Raw genomic sequence first — 8,499 nt, 5'->3', positions numbered from 1 at the left:
AAATGTTCATTAATATGTATTGTCCCCCCTTTAAGAAATAAATAAATAAATAAATAAATAAATAAAATGCTGAAGGCTCTGGGTGTGGAGGGGCTGTCTTGGTTGACACGCCTCTTCAACATATTGCGTGAAGTCTGGGACAGTGCCGAAGGAGTGGCAGACTGGGGTGGTGGTTCCCCTCTTCAAAAAGGGGACCAGAGGGTGGTGCCAATTACAGGGTATTACACTTCTCACCTCCCGGTAAAGTCTACTCCAAGGTGCTGGAAAGGAGGGTTCGGCCGATAGTCGACCCTCTGAGAGGAACAATGCGGATTCCGTCCTGTTCGTGGAACACGGACCAGATCTTACTCTCGCGGATCCTGGAGGGAGCCTGGGAGTTTCCCAACCAGTCTACATGTGTTTTGTGGATCTGGAGAAGGCGTATGACCGGTGTCCCCGGGAGAAACTGTGGAAGGTGCTGCGGGGTATGGAGTGAGGGGGCCCTTCTTAGGGCCGTCCATCTCTGTATGACCAAAGCGAGAGCTGTGTCCGGGTTCTCGGCGTAAGTCGACTCGTTCCAGGTGAGGGTTGGCCTCCGCCAGGGCTGCGCTTTGTCACCAATCCTGTTTATAATATTTATGGACAGGATATCGAGGCGTAGTCGGCGGGAGGGTTTGCAGTTCGGTGGGCTTAGGATCTCATCGCTGCTTTTTGCAGATGATGTGGTCCTGATGGCGTCATCGGTCTGTGACCTTCAGCACTCTCTGGATCATTCGCAGCCGAGTGTGAAGCGCGGGATGAGGATCACACCTCTAAATCTGAGCCTGGTTCTCAGCAGGAAACCGATGGAGTGCTTTCTTCGGGTAGGAGTAGTCCTTACCCCAATGGAAGGAGTTTAAGTACCTTGGGGTCTTGTTCGCGAGTGGGGACTATGGGCGGTAGATTGGTCGGGAGATCGGAGCAGCTGTGCGGTATTACATTTGTTTATCGCACCGTTGTGACAAAAGAGAGCGGACCAGAAGGCAAAGCTCTCGATCTACCGGGCAATTTTCGTCCTACCCTCACCTATGGATCAAGGCTAGTCTGACCGAAGAAACAGATCCAGGGTACAAGCGGCCGAAATGGGTTTCCTCAGGGGGGGGGCTGGCGTCTCCCTTAAAATAGGTGAGAAGCACAGTCATCCGAGAGGAGCTCGGAGTAGAGCCGCTGCCCTTCGCGTCGAAAGGAGCCAGTTGAGGTGGTTCGGGCATCTGGTAAGGATGCCTCCTGGGCGCCTCCCTAGGGATTTTTCCAGGCACGTCCAGCTGGAGGAGGCCCCGGGGAAGACCTAGACTAGGTGAGAGATTATATCTCCAACCTGGCCTGGGAACGCCTCGGGATCCCCCAGTCGGTGCTGGTTATGTGGCTCGGAAAGGGAAGTTTGGGGCCCCCTACTGGACTGCTGCCCGCGACCCGACACCGGATAAGCGGTCGAGATGGATGGTGGATGATGAGTCGCTTTGGCTAAAGCGTCCGCTAAATGACGTGATGTATGAAGTGGATCCAGCTTCATGGAGGTTTGCTGGGAGCGAACCTTCTGTCTCCAAGCCTGATCGTTTACTGCGGTCAGTCCTACCATGCTTCCGAGCTAGTGACCTTCCAGACTCTTCATGGCCAACTATTCTCCCATAGCCGAGCTGTCCAGCGGCCAAGAGTCTCAGCTGACCGTTCTCCCTGAGTCTTCATGGATCGCCTCCGCGAGACCATGCCGTCTATGGCGCCTCAGGGACTGTGTAGTTGTTGGCGGGCCCGGTCAACTCCTGCCCTTGTGTTCAGTCAGTGGACGTTTTGGATTAACTGGTGACCTTCCAGATGCGACATGGGTTTGGCATGAGAAACCCTGACCAAGAATGATCATGTAGGTGACTGTATCGATGCCTGTTTTAAATACTGCAAAGTCAAAAAATCCTTAAAATGTTCATGTTGTCTTCTCCTGTTTACTGTTTTTGTAATTAGGTTTATACTGTCTGAGGCGTTTGTTGAGGCCTTGAATTATAAGAGCAATTCACTCCAAGACAAATAATTAACTAGATTTTGGATTATAATAAACTTTATGATGTGATGTAACTAAGAAGACTGGATAATTACCATCAAGCATCATTTGCCTAAACCGCTGCAGAAGATCAACAACTCTAGTTCATCATTCACAGAAGCAGAAGATTGGGCTTCATTAACTTAATGTTACAAAAAAAGCCCAGGACCGACCTGTTTTTAAGCCGAATTCTGTAAAGAATTCTGGACTGATCTTCATTCCATTTCATCCAATTATCAACATTTCACAATGAAAATACCCCCCAATTAGAGAGGAGCCTTTAATGCTGATATTCCTCAAAAATCGGTTTAAATGATGTGAAGGCAAAACAACCATAAAAACAATAGACACCTAGACAGGGACACAACAACCACAGAGATAGAAATACTAAGATACAGAAACATGATCACAAAATGCAAATTACATGCAAAAACCTAACATGACCCGGTAAATTTTAGGATCAATGCTCTTTAGCCTTCATATAAATACCAATGATAAAACAGCTAAGGCGCATAGCTTTAAATGCTTTGATTGCTGTACTTGGAGATTTGTTTGCAAAAATGCCTGTCATAACATCTGTCCCTATTCAATAACCATGAATTGAAAAAAATAAATATATTATGACTTATAGCACTATTGTCATTTTTGCTTTGTCTGTGGTTATACTGTATGTGTACATGTGTTAATAGTTTCTGTGTGTGTGTGTGTGTGTGGTGTGTGTGTGTGTATGGGGGGACAAGGGGACATTCCGTGTATGGCTTGCTGAGTTGTTGTACACTCTCCCCCCACATAAAAATTAAACATCCGTGGCTTTTTGGAGGAAATTGTGCCAGAAGAAAAACAAAACCTGAGTTTACTGTTTTTAATACATGTACTGTATATTTTCAAATGGGCATAGTCTCACATTACCAGACCTATCTCCAGCTATGCAGAGTAACGTCTATCCACTCCAAACATACATTCCTGGGCTGAATCCCATGTCTCTTATTTGATAAACCTTCTAGCCAAACCACAATTTATTCTGGCTCTCTCTTGGTGAAGGCTGCCTCAAAGCTCCCATTCTTGCCCGAGGATCTAGGATGGAGAAGGGATCTCTGAGGACTTGAGCGATATGAGAGCAGCCTTCCCGGACACTGCGTAGCTAAAGCCAGTGTCAACTCCGCCCGTACAGCTAACAAATTTGAAATGCAGTGGTGGAAGAGAAGCTGTGCAGAAGTGTCAAGTGCCAGTTTTGCTTTGAAATGAAATTGAACGTTAATGCATGTTTGGTACATTTATACACAACACTTTTAATTATGTTAGGAGCCTTTTGTGTTTCTGACGTACCCACAGTAACAAAACATTAATGTAACTTGGACACATTTTATATCGAACTGCTCTTTTTAAGAACAAAACGCAATTGTCACTGACGTTTCTCTCCAAATCAAATTTGTCACAACTCGTACTTACGGGACATCTTTAATTACATTACATTACTACATCACATTATGTGTACTTATTCATTAAAGTAAACTTTGTGTAGTTTTTTGCATTTGTGTAATGCATCTCTTAATAGATTCATGTTTGCTTTGTGGTCATTTGTGTGTGTCTTTAATGTAACTTTGCATTTTGTGATATTGCTTTTTGTCTCTGTCATTTTCTATCTTTGTGGTTGTTTTGTGTCTCTATTATTTAACTTGTTTTTGTGGTCATTTTGCATTCAATTCATTTAAACTCTTTATTGAGGGAATATTAGCATTAAAGCCCCCCCACCCTGTAGTGATTTTCCTTTTCTACTGTTCTTAAATAATAATTGACTTTAGTCCTGTATGTTCAAAATCCCAATCTTGAGAAAATGCCTTCCCTTTCTTCTGCTTTTTCCTTTGAAAACCTTCACGAACATTGTTTCTCTGTGCTATAATAGTGTTACCCTTTTTTTTTTTTTTGTCCAACCCCTCACAGCTTCTCTTGTCTCTAAAGGGTCAGCACCTACTGCACATAAAGAGTGTAATCAGACCAACGGCGCCAACTGTCTCAATCAACACACCTGGCCTGCTCTCATTAGTTAGACCCCACACATCTTCTTACCCCTGCAGCTGACTGCAAACCATGGCACCCTCCACATTTAATCATTTAATAATGGAATTATGCCTGGTTCAAACAGTTAATTCAGGTTGGAGACTGAAGAATTAAACCTCACTAATAATGAAAAACAGTCAGGAACAATTATCTGCAGTTTTTGCGAGTTGGTATGGGGTCAGGAATGACCAACACTATGCAGCCAGGACCACCAAATTGGTACAGTCATTCTTCACAAACCCACCTTTGAATTGTAAAAGGTTTGCAGTCTCTAGCTTTAAAAAATACATAGAATACATAGAGTGATAAATTATCAGCTTTGCACGGTTGTGTTGGAAGCTCCTTTTGTATTAAAACCTCCAACCGATTAGGAATTAAGAGTAGCTTCTTATTGCAGTGTTGCAGAGGTGTAGAAGACAATTGAAAGAGTTTGGAGCGAGCGCTTGGGTGTCACTCAGCATCAGCAGCTGGCACGCGGCCCCTGTGACGAAACACAGCACCCCCTCCTCCTCTCTTCCTCTCTTCATATCGTCAGATTCATGTACCAACCCTTGTGGTGCTGGCTCAGGTTTGCCTTGGACCAGCTCATAGTTTGCTGGAGGTCCAAATTGCCGGGGGACTTCTATTGACACCGATATTTTCTCTCATCTCTCTTTCCATCTGTGTGCATTCGTTGTCATTATGACCTCCGGGAGATTATTCCGGGAGTCCTTACGTTTTCTGCCTCACAGTTTTAATTGGTGGGGTGCCACCTAATTGGTCTCAGCTGCCACCGTGGTCCTGCTCAACCCCTGCTATGCACTCTATGCTCCGCTAGGCCCTGAACTGTTACAACTATTATTTCCAGTCATAGTTCCATTATCTGTATTGTTACATATATGCCACAGTTCACATTCCAACGCATTCTTTGTATTTGTATCCATGTCCTTTTCCAAACCACAGTGACGATGCCCCCCAAACTTGGTTTGTCCAAGGTTTCTGCTCCAAAGGTATTTCTCGCCACTTTTGCCCCAATGCTTGCTGCGGGAAATTGTTGGGTCTTTGTAAAGTAGAGTGGGGTCTAATATACTATTTCTAAAGTGTCTTGAGGTAACACTTATGATTTGATACTTTAAATAAGAATGACTGTGATAAGCGGAGCGCATGGCGCAAATGCTCCTCACTTCTTTTACAATCCTCTTGTCCTAATGTTTTTCGCCCAACTCAACGTTGCTTGTTGCATACAACGCCGCCGCTTGCTGTTCTAATGTGCGCAAGATTTGTTGATCACTGGGTGCGGACGTATCATGCGTGGCTGCGCACTGGATCACGTGTACTCCTGTATCGGCGGTGGAACACTTACTTCACATCTTTTACACTTAAGATTTTTTTTTTCTCCAGACAATTTCAGTTAAAGATTGAAATCTCTGCTGCCAGATGCTCCTACATCGGTCATGGAATATGGAAAGTCAAACTTTATTCTTTCATTGGGGCAGTTGGATTTATTCACGCACTTTAAAAATGATTTATCAAAACTTCTTCTATTCACATTTTGTTTACAGCAGTGGGCTATATGTTGATTTATGCTGTTCATTGACTTATTGGTAGTTAGAACAGTAAGCCCCCCCCAAAAGTCAGGAAAAACACAGGATTAGTGAAATTATGCAGCAAGGTGCTTGAGAAATAATTACTGTTATTTCACTGTATTAATGTGCTACATGTAGTTCTATGTAGGCTGCTGTTTGTCTGTATCTGCAAACAAGACAGAAAACCACACACACCACAGACTCCGGACGTGAATACAATCTCATGGTCTGAACGTGTTATAAACACTGTGATCAATTTTAGTGTTTCTAGCGGCAACCAAACCGTGCTAAGGATAGCTACTGAATTCCATTTTCAGAGAATAGCTTTGAACACATCCTTACAGTACACAAGGAAAAACATGTCGGGACTACAGCTACTGCAGATCTGCTGGTTTTCAACCTCTATGGCATTGCCTTCCAATTTCAATTCTAATTAAGCACGAGTTTATCGATTCCATTAAATCAGGCCGTCAAACACTCTCCTGAACAGAACCCAGCGGACATTTAATTGTATCTCCAGCAGACAGAGATCAAGTATCAGTAATAAGAAAAGGGTGGGGATGTAGCTGGGGTAACCGCGCTGACAGTTTGACGATTATTGTGTTACTACGCGCCCCCCTCCCCCCAGCAATCCTGCTACATAGTAAAGACACAGTCGAAAGAGACACAAAACAGGGATGGCACTAGAGGGGGGCACAAAAATGTATTGCCCCCAACCCTTGGGCTACAGCAGTGTTTCTCAAATGGGGTTCGCATCCCTTAGGGGTACAGGACAATAGAGTACTGCAGGGGGTATGTAGATTTTTACAAAAAGCTAATTAAAAATCTTTTATCCATATTCTGAAATAATTATACTAATGAACGATCTCAAGGATAGATTCTAAACCTTGAGACAAGCATGTTTTTTCCCCATCTCGGAATGCTGTGTGGACTAGCAATACATCTCACTCCCATCGCGTAAAATACGGATGCTCGTCAGATGCCTTTGGCTTTGTTATGACGCTAAAAGTCCCCTTTAGTGTCATATCTAAACGCGCTTGTGGGACTATCGCGTCACTTTTCATGCAATTAGGTTAAGGAAAAGTTGTGAACGGGACACAAAGTCCTGTGTTGTTTGACCAATCCACCGCCCCAACCGCTTTCCAATGCAAATTCAGGCTTTCATACTGCTCATCTATTATATACAATTAATACTACTTCTCTCATGTGTGCTGCGTATTGCTCCTCTGCATGTGCGTTCTACGCACACGCAAAGGGTGCTTTTGCGTCGTATCTGTATTTTACGAGTTCAGAGTGAGAACGAGTTTGGACTGGCCGGACCCTCCTCCGCAGCGCTGTGGAGATAGGTCTGGCAATGAGGGACTACTTCCTTACCAAACAAAAGAAGGCTTTTCACTTTACTATGTCACATAACCCCTTGTGTGCAAACCTTTACCAATAAAAAAGTAAGTCTCTGAGTTCATTGACCTCACACAAGACTACCATTCCCAATAAGAGAACTAAGGTTGGGCCAACTATGACTCATATTTATTCAATAAACGCATTTCCATTGCTACTTTTTGCATTTTTCCATCAGAAAGAGTTCAGTTCAAAGACTATGAAACATTTTAGCAGCCCTGAAGTTTAACTAGCTTCTGTCATTTCCATTTGATTTGTAAATGGAGCCAGAAGAAGAAAAAAGATGGTAACAGAGTAGATCCCTACACCTTCCCTCCTCCCCTCTCTTTCTCTATCTTCTGTCTTCCCGGTTGGGAACAAAGCAGTCTGAGTGAAGGGTAGCTCTGGAAGTAAACTCCACACACTGGTTTTAATATCTCCCTTTTGGGGTCTATCTGCCCCTCTGTTGTCATTTGACCAAGGATTGATTGCAGCTTCAGCCGCAGTGCAGCAGATGGACTACACACACACACACACACACACCACACACACCACACACACACACAAAGGTCTTTGGCCACATTTTTTGGTCACCTAAGGTTCACGTCTCTGTGCTAAATGCTCATTAGACTGGACAGGCACTAATTGAAGACCTGGTAAGAGGCTGATGAACAAAAACAACAAACATGACTAATGTTTATGTGAGTTCATGTCACTTTGACTTTAAAGGATACGCCATCGTTTGTTAAAAGGCTTATCACGGTCTACCCTAGCTGTAGAAATGTGGGCCAATGCATGTTTTGTCTCAGTGCATGCACTGTTTTAGTCTGGTGCCACCGCTGGTTAGCTTAGCCTAGTGAATGGAATCCTATGTTGCAGTTATCAGGTTGTGAGAAGTAAGCCACAAAAAAAAGAGCAACAACCTAATTACTACTTCTGGATAGCAATATGCATAATCTTCTGAACACACCACCACATAAGACCAGCTCGCCCATGGGGCAAAGCTGGACGCAGGTGCATTTGCTATTTAAATGACAGGGCGCGATGGGAAATTGACAACTGCGTTGGTCTTAAAATGGCAAGACACTTGCAATGGTTTTTTCGAGCGTGGTGCGCCAGGTGCAAGATAGGGCCCAATGTGTTTTTGTACAGATTAAACAAGTGAAATGAATGTGATGATCACTGAGCTTAAAAGGTTAGGTGACCCTCAGTGACTACATACATCGGCGTAGATGTTTTATGTTTAAGTATTTAAGTACATGTTTAGTTAGTGTGAAGTTCTAAAAGTGACCCTTAGTAGTCTTCAGAATTTTAGAGGTTTCTTGGTAATTAACAAAAAGCGTACCATATACCTTATTTCACCATATTTCCACCTCGGCTGGATTAGCAACCAGGCACAATGGACAACTGCCCCGAGCCACTAACATCCACACAACCAATGCTTTTTTT

General features: G+C 43.8%; 1 long non-coding RNA gene across 1 annotated transcript in view; it reads right to left on the bottom strand.

The window, feature by feature from the left end:
* Positions 1-6,687, bottom strand: part of LOC116707241 (uncharacterized) — a 15,327-nt gene extending 8,640 nt beyond the window's left edge. Inside the window, exon 1 of the long non-coding RNA XR_004336440.1 lies at positions 6,615-6,687. This is a non-coding gene — a long non-coding RNA (uncharacterized LOC116707241). The remainder of the gene's footprint in view (positions 1-6,614) is intronic.
* Between the last annotated feature and the right edge of the window lie 1,812 nt (positions 6,688-8,499).

Source organism: Etheostoma spectabile, chromosome 19 (genome assembly GCF_008692095.1).
Source record: "Etheostoma spectabile isolate EspeVRDwgs_2016 chromosome 19, UIUC_Espe_1.0, whole genome shotgun sequence".
NCBI lineage: Eukaryota > Metazoa > Chordata > Actinopteri > Perciformes > Percidae > Etheostoma > Etheostoma spectabile.
The sequence above is the reverse complement of the archived record's forward strand: the minus strand, read 5'-3'. Positions and strand labels throughout refer to the sequence as shown.